The sequence below is a fragment of the Bemisia tabaci genome, chromosome 9, assembly GCF_918797505.1.
Source record: "Bemisia tabaci chromosome 9, PGI_BMITA_v3".
Lineage (NCBI taxonomy): Eukaryota > Metazoa > Arthropoda > Insecta > Hemiptera > Aleyrodidae > Bemisia > Bemisia tabaci.
In genome coordinates, this window is record NC_092801.1 from 36895138 (window position 1) to 36913805 (window position 18668).

The 18668-nt window shown below is 39.8% G+C and overlaps 1 protein-coding gene across 1 annotated transcript in view; it reads left to right on the plus strand.

Moving 5' to 3' along the window:
* Nucleotides 1-18668, plus strand: part of LOC109036102 (trace amine-associated receptor 8c) — a 165629-nt gene that overhangs the window by 12070 nt on the left and 134891 nt on the right.

The window sequence follows — 18668 nt, forward strand, 5'->3', positions numbered from 1 at the left end:
TTCATATAATTTTGTTCGCAATTTCACCCAAAGTCCCTGAAAATTTCAAGGAAAAATAACCATAATTTTCCTTGAAAATGCACATCGTATCGGAAGAAATTTGGCAACTCTCGAATGTTCATACGGTGCTTTCCCTTAGCAGGGCAGTATTCCACGCGGAAGGAAATATTGGTAAGATGGATAAGAGACGGGGTGGAAGTGGGGTGTCGCTATATTACTTTCGCTCAATTAACTCCTTAACATAAATCTGCATATTGCACCGAAACCGCTCTCAACTTGGCTCCGGTGCCATAAACCCCGCTGAGTTGTAATACGCCCGAGTATGACGCTCACAAACATTCAATGAGAGACTTTACATGAATATCTAACGTATGATTACGAGAGAACTTGAAATTGAACATTGACAAAATATGTTCTAAAGGGCCGCTCAAGTATCACGTAAGTTACTTGAGGGGGGAGATGGGGTTATGATGGGAGAAGGGGAGGTCAAACTCGCAGTTTTATATACACTTCTCACTTAAAAAAAAACCAAAAAATTAAAAAATAATCCAATTAAAATATTTCTTAAGATATTTTTTAGGTTTCTTCCGTTCTTCTTTTAAACTTTGGGGGAGTTCAACCCTGCTTCCAAGATTTACTGGGAAATATAGTCTCTTGGACCCAGACGCCAGGCTAAAAAACATTTGACAGTAAGAAAAAATATTCTCGACTCAACTAGATTTCCGCTTGAATCGAAAGTATTTTTTCTTGTAAGATTTTGTAAGAGCCTGGAATTCGGATCCAAGAGAATTTTTTTTACTGTTTTCGAAACGTGTAACTTCGATGTGAATACACGTGTTGTAATGCCTGATGTCAATGAAAAATTTAACAATTTTTCTACGGTTCTTATCTAAAACCTAATCATTTTGATGATGGTGGTTTAAATTAATTAAAATGCAATGTCATGGCGACATGAACTCCTTATATTCAGAAATACTTGAAACGACAAGTGGATAAACGCTCCATTCAATGCATTTTCGGTATAAAAATATTTTACCATCACTACTTTTGATTGGAGGCAGTCTGTTGGTTGGGACAAACTTGTTTACTTTGTTTCCCAGCACAGCAAGCTTTTGAGGAAGAACGAAGCGCCTTCAACTCCTAGGGTATACTTCACGCAAATTCAGGATGATAAAATATTTGTATGGCGCGACTAGGCCTAATGACTTTATAAATCGATTTAACAATCAGTATATCGATGACCACAACGCAAAATCAAGTATCTCCGTCTGCAACGTTGCAGATTCCCTCTCATATGTTCCTTTTTGTTTGGAAAACTAGTCAACGTAATTTCTTGAAAACTTCCACGATTTTTCTTTTCTTTTCGCAAAATATTTTGTATTGTTTAGTAATTAAATAGGCTTGTTTCCTCGCTAAAAAATATAATAGGAACGGACATTTTAGGACACCGCAATGGAGATACGTGGTTCCTCACTTTGGCCATCTGTTTACAACATGATAGATCGTCATATTGTACGGACACCATTTTCGTACACAGAGAGACTCTCAACACAAATGTTTGGTTGATACAGGAAGTGAAACACAAAATAACCCTGGTCTTCGGTTGACAATTTCAAAAGAAAATGTCAGCTAGTTTTCTTGAAGAAGTTAAATGAAAAACGAGTGGTTCATACGAACGTCACAACCGGAGGAATGCATTTTCCCAGTCTCTTCATTGTTTCCTGCGCTAAGTTCACCGCAAATAACTGTACAAAAATCAACACAAAATTTGTGTTTGTTTGTGTTTCACCTCCTATATTAACCAAACATAACACAAGAATACAAATATTTTTATCAGTGTTATTTCGGTTCGAAATGATACAATTTTGGGTGTATGTGGCATCTACGAGAGCTGCGATGATACCGAATTTAAACTGAGAACTCTTGAATCGAAAAACGGTTTAAATAACGCCCAAAAATGTCGCTTGTCAGGGCAATGAATGGAAACTCCTCGGTCCGAAAACGGGAAAATATTGCCTCCCATTTTATCGCGTCCCTCTTATTCACTTCGGTGGATCCTCTTTCTCTCTCTTTTGACTTACTGTTCGTCATACTTCAAGCCCTTTGCTCTATCGGCGTGTATTTCTCCCGCTTTTTCCTCGTTTCATTACGTTGCTCCTCTGACGTAAGGGCGTATCTCGATTTCACGTGAGCCCTGTTTTACATATAAATCCATGCTTTCTGGAGTTCATGCGAAAATCGAGAAACGTCATTACGTCAGAGGGGCAACGATTATTCCTCGATCTGCTCACCGACCAAGTCTTCGTTTAAAACTCATTTACCAGACAATATTGAATCGATAAGTGATTTCCGCAAACTTGGGCGGAACAGATAATCGGGCATTGCTTTTGTCACAGTTATTGATACGGTGATTTTAACGCTGTTGGACCGCTCCAATAAGTCACTCACAACTTCTCACAAAAGTTTGTCAAATTGTACCTTTAGCTGTATTTTTACGTTAAGAATTGGACGTCTTTCTGTCGAACGGAACTATGTGCATTAAGATATGAGTCCTGAGATCCATAAAAATATATGTATAACAGAGCTTGCATCATAATGCACGGAGTTCCGCTTTGCAGAAATATGTCCAATTTGTCAATTGCGGTAATTGTGGACTCGTTATAATATAAATCGCATTCAGCAAAAAGGAACCAGTGCGATTACAGTGTTTTCACAATTGTGCAACTTATTCTTTACTTTTAAAAGTACTTAATTTATGTACAGTATTAAAATTTACACAATATCATTTTGCTTTAAAATCAATGATTTTTGGTTGGAAAGCAAAAACGATTTGCGATTCAGGGAGTCTTTTTTTTAGATAATCATGAAGAAGAAACATTTTTACATCGCTGTAATCGTGCTGGTTCCTTTTTGTTGAATAAGATACTTCTAATAATAGACACATCGATGAGTATACTTGAAAATCACTAGTTTTGACGTCATAGACCTCCTGTGATCCTCTTTTGGAAAATTCAAAAACCAGCCCTCGTAATTTCTTAAAACACTTCATGAGGATTCTTGATGCTTAGGCTCAGCTATACCAAGTTGTTTAAATTCTGAACAACACTGGATGGGAAAGGAATAATGCTCGATTGAGAAGCCCACCGACTCGGTTGCAGTGCGCGATTTGACTCACGTGGAGTATTGTGTTAATTTCTTGTGAGCGGGGAAGTCAATTTTTCCCGCAATCAAGGTATGTTAAAACTAAGTATAAAAGCGTGAATACTTTATTTAGAAGTTGATTTCAGTCATTTTCGTCGTGGAAATCGTGTTCTACGTGAAATTATAGTTAAGAAACATGTGTCAAAATGCTTAAATTCTTACCTTGTCTACTGGTCAATTGAAAACCAAAGATTCGCCGTCAATCAGCTGGCTATACAAAATGACTGTCATGACGCACGAATAGTGGTATCACAATTTCGCATTGAGATTACACGGTGTTTTGAAGGCGCTTCTCTTTATCCTAGCTCACTGGCCCTGCATAGTGATGTTAACCGAAAACTTTTACGATTTAGAGTCTTTAATCGTGCCGTAGTTCTAAAAAATATACGGAGGACATTATTACCTTGTCAAAGTAACTTAGTGATAAAAAATTTAGAAAAATTTCGGTTACTCACTTGCGGTGATCTCTTGAAGAAAAGAGATCACCGCAAGTGAGCAACCGAATTTTTTTTTAAATTTTTGATCACAATTAACTTGTGGTGTTCGTCCCCACGATGAGTCTATAGCACCTCAGTACCTCAGCTTTTTTTCAGTATTTCAATCAATACGAGTTAAAATAACGTGTAGTTTGCATTGCTCAGAGTTAGATAAATTCGTATTAATTTCATAATTAATTTTTTTAATTAAGAATTTCCTGGGTTGTAAGTTTCTGTCAATAATTTTAGTGGTCGAAGAAATGCTATCCAGAAATGCTTCAATTCGTACCTTATCCACTTTTCTCAATTCCCGATTCACGCAAGTCCTTTCTTCCAAACTGTGTGATGATACGATCAAATGTATATGGACTAGTTTTTAAGTCTGATCATCTTGATTGTATTAAATTGTTACATTGGATATTACCTAAAAAAATTGCTACAAAAGTCGTACACGGAAAAATAATCGAATGTTGATTCAGCATTCATAGAATCTGTTCAATTTCTGTTATGAAATATGTGACAAGTATCAAATGCTGATTTTATATAAAAGATTGTCAACTTAACATTGAATTTGTTCAATTAACCGTGGACCTAGTTCATCTAGCATTTTTTTTTTTTTTTTTTTTTTTTTTTTTTGTAAAATCTTTCGCACATTTTTTTAACATTAAAACTGCTAAAGTAACGTTCACTTTTTTTCATGTAACGTCTCTACTGGACCGTACACTGGAAAAAAAAAAAAACACATTGGATCTAGAGCCCAGACTCTTAAAAACACCGACAAGAAAAAGTACTCTTGATTCAATCAGAATCTAGCTTAAATCAAGAACCAAGCCTCTTGATTTAAGCGGATTTCGTTTTGATTCAAACAAAAATCCGATTGAATCAAGAGTATTTTTTCTTGTCAATGTTTTCAAGAGTCTGGACTCTGGATCCAATGTGTTTTTTTTTTTCAGTGTAACCAAAAACACTGTGAAATCTTCACGAATCCTCTCGCTGCCACCCACACACACACATCGCACGGTGTCTAAACCAGTGCTCTCGCGGCAACAATGCCCGGGATTTCCCCGTATTTTCCCTCTCACTCCACAAGTTGAACAGTTATGGCGAGTTATGGCCAAGAGTTAAACCGTGCGGCGCTAGAAAAAAAACCCCGAATCGGTGAAAAGGTCGTTAGTTATTGCCAAAAGCATCTCTAACGAGTTCCGCGGAGCGGAGACCTCTCCCCCGCGACTAAGTATTATCTCCCAACCCCCCCCCCCCCCACCAGAAGGGGGGGAGAGAGGGGGCTTCGCAAACGGAGCTTATTCGAAGCTCATCAGGATCGAAATTGAATAAGGACGCCGCCCGAGGGCCTCCGGATCTCCGGCGGTTGATGCGATTCGCAGATCGCGCGGAACGTCTTGTCCGCTTTATGAGGTTTTTGCCTCGCCGCCGTGCATAAATGCTCGCTCGGATTTGACCGCGTGCAAAAGACACCCGCGCCTCGGACGGGGAATCGCGGGTTTTTTCCGCCGGGTTGCCGAATCCGTGTATCGTGAAACGCCAGGGTGTGATCGCGAGTCTGCCGTGAGAGCGAGGGGTGACAAGTGGAAATGTCCGATGCAAAATGTCCAATTGGACCGAGCTCAACAGAGAGGAGCCAAGCCACATCAGCTATGCCAAGTTTAACTGGGCAATTAAATTTTTTACGAGAGAACGTTTGTTCGGATTTCTTTGAAAATTTTAAGGAATTTGCTTCGTACCATGGAGAATTTCCACTGAAATTTGCACGAAAATCCGCACAACCGTTTTCATGTAAAAAACCAAATTGCCCAAATAAATTTGGCAATATAGCTGATGTGGCTTGGTTCTTTTCTGTTTAACGCGGGCCAGTTATAAAAAATGTCAACAATACCCAAACATTGTTTTTTCAACACAAAATGTCCATAAACTGCAATGCCCAATTTAAAAAAATGCCAATATCTTATTAGTCTTACGTAAAACATTTCCAAAAAAATCGACCAAAAAAGTAAGAAAAATTCAGATAATATGAAAAAATTGTGTGAATTAACTCAAGGAATTTGAAAAATGGGTAGTTGGAAGTCCCAAATTCTCATTTTTTTTGCAACGAAATGGACGCGTCTTCTCTTGGAACATATTTCTTGTAGGGCATTTTTCAGTCAAGACATTATTTTCTCTTGGAATTTTTTAACCGTGGAAATTTTTTGGACATTCTTGTAACTTGGCATTTTAAGTAGGACATTATTCTCATTGGACATTTCCACTGAGCACCGAGCGAAGAGAGTAGGTGAGTCTCAAATTTTCGAAATCGAGTATCCTTCAAAATTCGTCTAATCTCTTTTAGATGAAATCACGGAAAAAGCTATAAAAAAGCAAAATTCATCTTAATTACATGGAAATGAGACTTATGAGAAAACCGTAAGCGGTTAAAAATGACGTAATTTCAGGCAAAACATCTGGTAAGTGACAGCATTCGTCTCTAGAGCCAATGAAAACCGTGCTTTCAAGTTTAGTGCCGCGCCACTCCTGCCAGTTTCTAACTTGAAAATGTGTTTGTTGTGTGTCCAAAACGTAAACACAAAAGCATGCAGAAGATAGCCTTGCAATCAAACTAGCCTACCATGAAAATGAAAAATGCCCATTTTATGTAATTGAAATGAAATTCAATCATCCAAACGATTTCTAAGATACTTTCATATGATCAGGGGCAATTTGAAGGAACGAAGGCTCCTTTCAATGAAATTTTCTGATCAGACGCTTCTGGGCCCGTTTTCTCCAGACTTCATTTTCCACTTACTGCTCTCTTCGCTATCATGGCAAAAGTTTAGGTGTAAAATGCAAGAGTAGGTCCTGATAAAAAAATCAAGTCTTATAACTTTAAAGAAAGACATGAATCGGAGGAGTTCCAAGGTGGTAAAATATTGCTGGATTGGCACTATTTTTCGGGGAAAGCAAGGCCAAAAAAGTGAAAATTTTTTATTTACGGTCATACAATTGACTCCAATTGGAATTTTCGAGCTTTTTGGCCTTGCTTTCCCCGAAAAATAGTGCCAATCCGGCAATATTTTACCACATTGTTGCATACAGCTTGAGCCTTATTTTTAGCGCTTTTAAGCGATTCAATGCGTAAGCATTATCACTTCTTCCGATCAATGGACCACTAGACAAGGTACGAATTTCGGTATTCTGATGCATGTTTCTGAACCAAAATTTCACGTGAAACACGATGCGCACAACGAAAATTACCGAAATCAACTCCTTACGAAGATACTTAATGATTCTTGATGCGTGAATTCAGACCACCCGCTCATGAAAACTCAATGCTCTACGTGATTCACATCGCACGCTAAACGTTATCATGATAGTCTCTGTGATATAAAAACCTAGCAGCCTCCATCTTGACGCTTTGGCTCAGCTGTAGCAAATTGCTTATAGTTTAAACAACACATGGTGGGAAATGAACATTGCTCCATTGAGAAGCTTGCTAAAACTATTGTAGTGCGCGATTTGACTCACGTAGAGCTTTGAGTTTCTTGTGAGAAGGCAGTTAAAATTCCTCGTAACCATTGTGAAATATACCCGTTAATATCTTCATTAGGAGTTGGTTTCAGTAATTATCGTAGCGCGAGTCGTGCTCTACGTGAAATTCTGGTCAAGAAACATGTATCAGATTGCTTAAATTCGTACTTTGTCTAGTGGTCCATTTTAGACACCTAGATTTAAGCACTTCGGCAACCTCTCGAGAAAGAACATTTCTGCGTATGCCACGGGGTAGTCGAACGCAAATTCTCATGCATCCACGCGTGCAAGACCACTCCGGTTGTCTAACAACGGGGGAAATGAGCAAGAAGATGTTCATAAATTCCGCGCTCTCGTTTTTAAAACCCTTCCGCTTCCCCGCGAGTCACTTCCGCGCCGAGAGAAGTGTTTGTTTGCTTCCAGATTTGCAATGATTTTATTTGCGCGGGGAAGGGACGAACCGGTGTTACGGTGTTACGAGAGCCACCCCCTTCACCCCCGCCATAGCCACCCCTCCGACTTCTCCGAGGGGAACAACTACTTAATGTCTCGCTACTACACTCAGAAATGTTTTTACTTTCACGATGTTGCCGGGCCAAGGGGGTGGATTTATTCGCTCGTCGAGGGTTGAAATGAGGAGCTCGGAACCTGGACGACAAGGCGCATAAGTGTAGTTTTACATGATCTGGATATTTCATTTGATTGAAATGTTTCCCCGGGCACATAAGTGTTTTTACGGATGAGCACACGGAAAAATTAAATTGCTGATTCAACAATTTAAGTGCTAAAAAAGTGACTGCAATGTTTCACTATAGATTTTACCCCAAAAAATGCTACTTTAACCACTTCTGTAAGCTAATTATTTAACTACGGAGGTGGTTAAAGTAGCATTTTTTTTTTTTTTTTGTAAAATCTACATTTAAACATTGCAGTCACTTTTTTAGCACTTAAATTGTTAAAAAAAAAAATTAATCTAAAGTACCTGCTAATTTCAAGTGGAGATACTTATGAACTTTCTCCAAAGTAAGCATAGTATCACAAATAATGTGGCATCCTTCGAATGTCCAAACGGCGTTTTTCCTTGACACGGCAGGATGAACTGCAAACCCCTCCACCGCGATTTACGGTCCAAGCAGCCGCTATCCATGCACAACTGCACGGAAAATTATACTGCCGTGCTAAGGAAGAACACCGTATGAGCTTTCGAGAGTTTTTCCTTCCGAGCCAAATTTCCTTCCATAAAATGTCTATTTTTGCGGAAAGTTATGCATATTTTTCCTTGAAATTTATTGAGATTTAAGATACAACTGTGAGCAAAATTACCTGGAAAATTGGACGAGAATTATTATTCAAAAATTTTCCCGTAAATTTTAATTTTACTGAGGGCAACATGGCAACTCCTTAAGGCTCATGGGTCGTTTTTCCTTAGCATGACAGTATATATCGCCGCAGAGGGAGCGTGTGGTCGAAAGTGTATCTGCGGTGGAACGGATATTTTTGGACGCCATCTTGGCTTTTTTCATAATGCGTGGTTAAATGAGAGCTCAAATTACGCAACTCAGGAATCGTTTTTTGTGGGATATCACTGTCAAAAAAATCCAAGAAAATTCCCATAGTCTTGAAAGTGACTTCTCTACAGAGAGTATGCAAGTTTTGAAATTATACTTGTCAATAATACAAGATAAAAAATTACTGAACAAGCTTGTGGATTAAATTTCGAAGGAAACTTACATTTCGAAAGGTTTGGCTCATAATCTAACTCCAGAGGTGGGTCGAGACATTTTGGATTTGGTTCAGACACTGGTTGCTGATGAGCTCAACGGATAGTGGATTGGGTTGAAAAAAAAAAGAAGTTCTTCAATACGATTTGCTTAAAAAATTCAACCAGGTCCACTCTCGAAAATTTGCCTTTTTTGGTCAATTTGCAAACTCAGCTTTCCCCCTCTCACTAATGAAAACGAAGGAAAGTATGTTGCTCCGCGTAGAGTATTATGTTACTTGTGAGCGGGGAAGTCAATTTTTTCCGCAATCAAGGTACGTTAAAACTACGTATAAAAGCGTTAATACTATATTTAGAAGTTGATTTCAGTCATTTTCGTCGTAAAAATCGTGTTCTACGTGAAATTCTAGTTAAGATGCATGTGTCAAAATGCTTAAATTCTTACCTTGTCTACTGGTCCATTGAAAACCAAAGATTCGCCGTGAATCAGCCGGCTATGCAAAATGACTGTCACGACGCACGAATAGTGGTATCACAATTTCGCATTGAGATTACACGGTGTGTTGAAGGCGTGACCGGGCGCCTGGTAGCTAAAAATGAGGCTACCTGGAATTTCGGGTACACAGCGATTTTTTTGGCTTACTTCATGTTTTTTGGGTCGCTGAATCCGAATTTGAAGTTTCCTACCGCGTATCTGGTGAGCGTTTTCCGCCATTTTGAAAAAATGGCCTAAAAAGGCCTTTTTTTTGCGGTTTTTTTTATATGGCGGCTACGCATGAGAAAAAGTCCCGGATTTAGTTAATGTTTTGAATAGCTGCATAGTGATGTTAACCGAAAACTTTTACGATTTGTAATCAACCAGGTCCACTGGCGAAAATTCGCCTTTTCTGGTCAATTTGCAAGCTCAGCTTTCCCCTCTCACCAATGAAAACGAAGGAAAGTATGTTGCTCCGCGCGACAAGACTCATCCAGCAGCCGGGAGAACGGCACAATCGAAGAGACTGACAATTATCTGGGAATCGCATCGGATGCTCCTCAGGATGAGGGGGTGGGGGCGAGGGGTTGGTTCAGGAAGGCGGGAGTGAGAAGTGGAAGTTGGCTTCTCACTTCGGGATGGATGTGTTTTGAGGCGAAGCTTTTTTTCATCCGGTTTCGAAGACGACTCAACTCGAGGCTCCCTCCGAGTTGTTCCCCCGAAGCCGAGCGGCGCGGGGCGGTTTTCGGGGGAGGAATTACCATAAAGCGACGTTACAGAGGGTCCGTGTCATTCGTGACGCTTTCGAGGGAAGTTTCGTGACACGCTGGTCTCAAGAACATCGGCTTCAAGGTGGCTTACAAGGCGTTGGTTTAGGGCTCTGAGGGTCGTATTTGGATTGCATTTTGCAAACAGGAACCATGAGTATTTTAATGTTCACTGGAAAAAAACCACATTGGATCTAGAGTCCAGACTCTTAAAAACGTCGACAAGAAAAAAATACTCTTGATTCAACCGGATCTTTGCTTAAATCGAGAACCAAGCCTCTTAATTTGAGCGGATTTCCTTTTCATTTAAGCTTAAATCTGTTTGAATCAAGAGTATTTTTTCTCGTCAATGTTTTCAAGAGTCTGGACTCTAGATCCAATGTGTTTTTTTCCAGTGTTGCTGGGATTGTGTAACTTATATTTTAGGCAATACATTTACTGAAATCATGCAAAAAATTAAATTTACAAAGGTAATTTTTGCCTTGAATTTATAGTTTATTGAAAGTCAAGTGCAAAAATAAAACACTAAGAAGTGGCCCGAACTGTACCTACGTAACAAGGTGGAGAAATGATGCTGGGTCCACACCATTTCGAAGGGAAAACAAAGCCAAGAAATTGCAAAAATTAAAATTAGAGTCAAAACTAAAATAATTAAGTTTGAAAGTTAGGTTAAAATCGTTTAGATGATCAGTTTAAATTTGCAAGGGGAAAAAGTTGCACGATCATAGCAACATTGGAATGATCATGGTTCCTTTTTGCAAAATACAATTCATTTACAGTTGTCCGTGAAACAGCTATTTTCCAAAAGAGGCCCACATAATTCCTTAGAATCTGCTGAACCGCCCTTGAAATCGACTGAAATTCCTTTGAGGCTTCAAAGGAATTCTCTGATAAAGCTGTGTAGTCCTCTGAAATGCCTTTGGAAGCCACTGAAATTGGCAACTAGACAAGGCCTGAACTAGGAAAAATCGTCACAGGTAACCTTTTCAAAAGCTTACCTAGAAAACTTTTCACATAGCGGAAAGTTCGAAAACCAATTCCTGAACGAGGTATTAAAGTGTTTCTGACACAGATCAAATGGAAGTTAGATCATGCAAATGACCTCGTTTGCATTTTTCCATTTAACCAATATTAATTTTAAACACCTATCCTATCTTGCTTAGGAGTTAATTTCCAGACTTCACAGAGCGGAGCAGCGTGTTGCCAGCGCAAAACGCGCACTGACACCTACAAACCTAAAGGGATGCTTCACGCATTGCGCAATGCTTGGAGTATCCATTTAGGTTTGTAGGCACCAATGCGCTGGCCGGTCGCTCGCCGCGCCGCAGCGTGCCACGGCGCATTAATTTCACAACAGAGGTATTGCACAGTATCATAAGAAATTGAAGCCGCTCCAATATATTAAGAATGACAGTCTCGTTGTGTGATTTTTTTCCCCTTGTCAAAACATATTAAACATGTTACGTAATGCTTTAACGCATACCTTGTCTTTGTCTAGTGGCCAATCCCTGTAACATATGAACCGGAATTCCTTTTGAATCTGCTAAATTCCTTCCTTTTGATTTAGCAACCCTCAGAAATGGTCATAAACCCATTCCAATAATCTTGATTACTCTATAAATCAACTAAATTTCTCTTTAAATCAACTAGAACTCTTTTTTAAATTAACTGGAATTATTTTTAAATCCTCTTGACCAATCCAAAAAATCATTTTTAAAACAACTAGAATTCCTTTTAAATCAACTGATGAAGTTTATGCACTGAAAAAAAAAAAAAACTCCGGCCGTGGGAGTCGCAATTACGGGCTATATAGACATACCGTCCGTTCCGGGCTCAAAGGCCGAAAATTCCGGCTGCTGGAGCCGTAGCTTCGGCCTCTGAACCCGGAGCAATCGAAGCTACGCCTCCAGCAGCCAGAATTTTCGGCCTTTGAGCCCGGAACGGACGGTATGTCTATATAGCCCGTAATTGTGGCTCCCACGGCCGGAGTTTTTTTTCAGTGTGTAAATCAACTAGAATACTTCCGTAGAAAATACCCAATGGAAATTCCACACCGGAAAAAAGGCTGATTTAACAATTTTGTAGCTTAAAGAAACTGTCAGACATGTTTCAGTGAAGATTTATTATGGAAAAATGCTAATTTAACCATTGCCGTGGTTAAATTAGCTCTCCTTCATTGTAAAACGTACATTTGAAACATGTCGGACATATTTTTTTAAATACAGCATTGTTGAATCAGCATTTTTTCGTGTGGAACTTCCATTGGATATTACCTAAGAATGCATTCTGATTGATTCACAAATAATTTATTAGTCGATCTACGAGGAATTCCATTCGTTTTGAGCATAATTTTCAGGATTTAAATTAGCTCTTCACTATTGTAAAATGTACATTCGAAACATATTGGACATACTTTTTCAACAATTCAATTGTCATAAGCATTTTTTTCGTGTGGAACTTCCATTGGATATTTACTACGAATGCATTCTAGTTGATTCACAAAGAATTCATCAGGCGATCTAAGAGAAATTCCATTTGTTTTGAAAATAATTTTCAGGATTTAAATTAGCTCTCCAATATTGTAAAATGCACATTTGAAACATATCGGACATACTTTTTCAACAATTTAACTGTCGAATCAGCAATCCATTTTCCGTGCACTTGGTTCAAGTGCAAAAAATCCTCCATGCATAGCCTACATTGAAGTTAAATTATTCAATTTTTTTCCAAAGCGAACCTGCATCGAGACTTGGAGAGCGGTGCAGCCGTCGAAATGGCAAAAACCGAGGGAGGAAATTGCTGCGTAAATAAAAATTAGCGGGACGCCACTGTCACCGCCACCCCGACGGGGGTGGGCGGAGAGGGTGGGGGTGAGGGGCGAGGAGGGCTGCCATTCATAATCCGCAAAGGCGGAAAACGCTGTTTTCTTTTCCTTATTCATATTATTTCCGCTCCCCTCGGCCGAGAGGAGCCAGCTTTAAATACATTTTCTCTGCGGCGGGCCTGGTTGGCGGGAGACGAGTGTTAAGGCGAAAATAACACGTTTAATAACACGGGAGCGCCACGCTGTTTCGCCGAGGAGGAACACCGTGTGAGCATTCGCATTTTGCCAGATTGCCGGTGGTACGGAGTTGAAATCTAGAGTCCCTTTATACTGAGAGTTTAGTAACAGAAAATTTGCAGGTGTCTGAATTTTGATGTATTTCGTGTTTCAGTGGAATTTACTGAATGAACTGATCACGAGGATACCCTTGGTTCCCAAATTGAACAATTATTGGAGAAGATAAAACAAATTGATCTAATCTGCTAAAATACGTGTGTTTAAATCAGAGATGCCACCAGATGACGTCACTAGGCAGTGCATTTTCTTGCATTTAGATCTAATTTTATACTATTTACCAGATCAGAAATAATCATAAAAATCTGCGAAATCAGCTCTCTAAGCACTTTCAGATGAAGCAATAAAAAATGCGCATGCAAACTCTCCATTTGCAGTGTTCTGGTGAAATTGCGAACAAAACTATTTAAAACTTCCGCATAGAAAAATGCATAGCTTGCCCAGAAAATTCATCTTTAATGACGAGACATTTGGCAATGTTCTAATGTTCATGGAGCGTTTTTTTCAGGATGAGAGTTCAGCACGCGTAGAGTCGCGGATTCTTGAGCTTGCAAATTTAATCACAGCGCAGGACGTGCGAATCCTGCTGCGCTTTTGGTTCCTCACTGATTAGGTTCGGATAAGACGAGAGAGCGTTTCGATTTTAAATTTTTCAACAATGGAGATGTTGCATGTGTAAGGAATTTGCGATTTGACTGTTGATTCTTATGAAACAGTTCGCGAGAAACACGATGGTGCCTTTGGTTTTCGCTAAAATTAACTCCCAAGCTCAGAAAAAGCTATGTAAAAGAATTCTGTAAAAACATTGTCCCACGGTACACAAGTTTTTCTGCTATGATACATTGTTTCCAAAAAAAGTAAAATAGCGTTTACGGCGTTTTTGCAATGCACGGTAGATATGTCTTCTTTGCCTATCGCTGTGTCTATGCATTTCAACAATCAGCCCTCTGACAATGAGTCTCTGAACATTCTGTCCGGAAATGCATCCGATCTCGCCGACAGACCAAACTCATCGCGTAACAATACTCCGCTTTTCGTTCATTCGCAGTTGCGTATTGGAGGGTCCACGACCGGCCCCCGACCCCACCCCCACCCCATCCCTTTCGCGACCCCTAATTTAATATTTCCAGCTCGCGAGACTTATGCAAATCGTCGGAGATGACTCGGCAGGTGCGAGGTTCCATCGCATCGTAAAACGGTGGTCTTAGCTCCGTTTGAATGGAATTTAAACCGCTATTCTCTGCTTTCATCTCCGGGGGATTGTAAATTAGGACAGCGGGAACCTCAATCCCGGTTTGATGCATAAACAATAAAGGTTCCCGGCTCAATTATGCAGCGCTGCCACGCGCTTCTCCGGAAATTTCGACTTTGAAAAGTTCGAGACACAATGACTGAGTAGACTCGACCTCAAATCCTGACGTACCTCATTGTGAAAGTTATGGGAGGTCTCTCTGAGACAGGGGTGGATTGACAAATCTTGAGAGCCATATCCGGCGGTTGTGTGGATTCAGAGATTCTTACTAGGGGGCTGTGCTCCCTGGCCGCTACGCGGCCCAACCCCCAAAGGGCGCTTCACCCTCTCTTAGGCCCGCTTCGACTAAAGAACGACCAAAAAAATGAAAAGATTTTCATACCCGACTCTCATTTGTCCAATCTTTCTTTGGTCGGGAACGATTGGACCAATAAGAATCAAATAAAAACAAGCAGAAAAATCCAACATGAATATGTTGGAAAAGCGTGCCGAATAACTAAAATGTTGGACACATACCTACTATTTTCACGTCTTTGTTATTTGCATCAATTGGTACTTTTTGCTAAATTTGGGAGAAAATATTAATTCTTGAACGTTGAATGTAAATTGATTTTAAAGATTCCGTCCAATTATCTTGATTTTAAGCTGATATGCGGCATTTCGCACGACCGTGATTTGGGCGAACTGCCGTGCATCGAAATCGCGTTGAGTTAATCTCTGTGGATTTCGAACTGTAACTTCTCTCCTATTCGGCCGATTTTTACAAATGAGGTCTCTTTTTATTTCTACTTTAACGGAAAGTAAGGAAAAACTCGCTAAATAGACGGAAAACAATTTTTGTGAAAATTTGGTGGATCCTGGCGTCACGGTGAATGGTTAATCGGGCGTGGAAGATAATAGGTTCGACGAGGCGACCCTCTCCTCGCCGTCTTTTATTGCCTTGCTCGAAACCTGACACCCAAAGCTATATCGGGAGATAACTGCAGTGGTTTGAGTGGATTTCTGCAGGGGCCACGGTTAGTACATGGTATAAAGAGTCACGAGGCTCATCACAGATTGCACTTGCAGTGCAAGACGCTCATTGGCTAAACAGTTTTGGCGGGAAAGAAGGTTCTAGAGTTGAGTCCTCCGAGCGTAAGAAAGCTTCTATGAGGTTTTTGTCAAATGAAATAATACGGTTTTGACCGGAAAATGTTCTCAAGGGTTCCCAATTAGCAGTTCATTCGGTTTTTTGGTAAGAGACCATCAGGGCTTGACAGTATAATGGTTCAAAGACAAGAAAACGGGTCCGAGGAAAAAAATATTTGGACGGCCCGTTGAATAGCATTGGTTGATCGGTGTGCTGTGCTATGGTACATCCGAGTGATTTCAAAAAGCAAGCCCTATTGGCACGCTTAAAACCGTCATTTACTTCCAACTTCAGGCCAAGACTGAAGCGGGAGAACGCCGTATAATCCCTCTGGCGTTTTCGAAATTTCCCTTGATAAAATACGAATTGTAGGGAAATTTGTGGTTTTTCTAGGTCTCCATTTTCCTCTTTATGTCAACACTCTCCCCATACCCCTTACTATGTTTTTCTTTCTTGCACAAAAACTTATGCTACACGCATCATAATTCAAAATTATCCCCTCCAAACATCCATCCTTTAAGTTCTGACGATTCAAAAGTAACTACCGTAAATTTTAAAGCTCTTTAAGCTAGTAAATTTAAAAATCAAAGGTATAATCCTGGTCTCCGACGTAAAGAGCCTAGATGCTGATCGTCGTAATAAATTACCTAACTAAAACAAAACTAATTTGTTTTATTCATCAACGTTCCCGATAGATTTACTAGTTTTTTATTTTGTGAGTTTTGTCCTCAAAACTTTCCCGCCACCGCCGAAAACTCGAGGAACCTGAAATATCTCGCCGTTCGCGACTATGGTCAAGTTTCAAGACTCGACGCTTCTCGCAATTGTCCGTCACCGTTTTCACCCCCTCCCCCACCGCTTCCTCCAGCCCCACGGTTCTGTTTCCTTCGATATCGGTCTCGCCTTAAAGACACTGACCCCCGCCCTCACCCTCTAAAATTTTACAAGAACACAGCAGCTGTGGCCCAAAGCGGCGGTCACCCAATTTTAAGTTGCTTGGCGGAAGTTCCTCGCTACTCGGGTTGGTGATGCGGTTTAGAATGCACTCCAACTTCGGACTGAGATTTACACGGAAACGCGACTCAATCGGAATTTAAACCGGACTGGGCCGTATTTGAATCAATCAGCCTAACCTAACTCAACTCAATTCCATGGCTCCAAAATACAGGGTGTCTGGAAGTTAACTTACTTAACTTTCTGGATCAATGAAGATGTTGCATGTGTGAGGAATTTGCGATTTGACTGTTGATTCTTATGTGAAAGTTCGCGAGAAACGCTATTGTGCCACTGGTTTTCTCTGAAATCATCTCCCAAGCTCAGAAAAAGCTCTCAAGTTGAGGCCAAAATGGAGGGGATATCCCACGCTTTCCTGAGAGTCCACCTCTACATCAAGACAAACTCTCCATGCAAAGATAGGGATTAAATACATTAGCAGTGATGCCGCGTTTTCAGTTTTAGAGTCCCCAAATAAAGTGGCAGCCCTGTCAATGTATTTACTCCCTATCTTTGCATGGAGAGTTTGTTTTGATATAGAGGTGAACTCTCAGGATAGCGTGGGATATCCCTTCCATTTTGGCCTCAACTTGAGAGCTTTTTTTGAGCTTGGGAATTGATTTCAGAGAAAACCAGTGGCACCATCGTGTTTCTCGCAAACTTTTACATAAGAATCAACAGTCAAATCGCAAATTCCTCACACATGCCACATCTCCATTTTTCGGCTCAAAATATGACTTTTTCTGTGCACATATGCACGGTAACGCTTCATAAGTAAGATATGAGCTTCCAAAGCTGCCATTTGTTTCTATTAAATTATTGATGTAATTCCTCGTTATTTTGTCATAAGTTGCTGAAACTCTTCGTAAGTGCGTATTTTTTTAGCGTATACTGTTCATTTTTTGTGTTTTCAAGGACGCACGTCTTCGGAAACTGAAGTTACGAACGTTCCCGAATTTTTAAATTGCGACAACTTTTTTGATGATAGATGATATTTGGAAAAACGGATTACGGCACGTGGGAGACGCCGAAAATCAAGCGGAGAATATATCGTATAAAATCTTCCAGAAACGCGTCACTTTGATGCAACAGAGCTTTGAAAAAGTTTTAAAAATATGTCCGACATGTTTGAAATGCACATTTTAGAATAGAGGAAAGCTAAACTAAGCACGGAAGTGGTTAGATTAGCATTTCTTTATAGTAAAACTTCATTTCAAACGCGTTGGACACTTTTTAACTACAATATTATTAAACCAGCAATTTCATTTTATCCGTGAAACTTTATCGAGTTTTGATTAATAATACCGATGGCTAAGGAGCGAAACTGCGTTACTCCTTTTGCGACGCTGCAAACCTCCTGTCATACTTCATTTTTTTTTTTTGAAAAACCAGGTATCGCTAATCTTGAAAAATTCCTTGATTTATCTTCTGGAATAGTAAAATATTCTGTAGAAAATTCAAGCTTTAAAGTTGGCTTGTTTATCTTCAAAAAATGAGCTAGGAGTAGATATTTTGAAACACCGAGTTTAAGTTGCGTAGTTTCTCATCCATTGGCGGATCCAACAAATTGGCAACATTGCCTTTTCTCCATGTAAACCTATGGAAATGTATCGATTCTTGGAGAGGTCAAGTGCTCCGACAAGAATCGATGATTTAGCATAGGTTTAAATGGAGGAAATCTGGTGTTGCCAAACTCTTGGATCCGCCTCTGTCTCACTTTAGTCATCAATACTGCAAGGAGGAGCGCTGTATGAACATTCGAGAGTTGCGAAGTTTCCTTGGATAAAAACATGATTTGTGACAAAATTTATGCATATTTTTCCTTGAAATTTTCAAAAATAATAGATCATATTGCGTACAAAATGGTCTGAAAATTTTGGAAAATAATATTCACAATGGACCACTAGACAAGGTACAAATTTCAGCATTGTGATTTATGTTCCTTACCCAAAATTTCACGAAAAACACGATGTGCACGACGAAAATGATCGAAATCAACTCCTTAGGAAGATATTTAA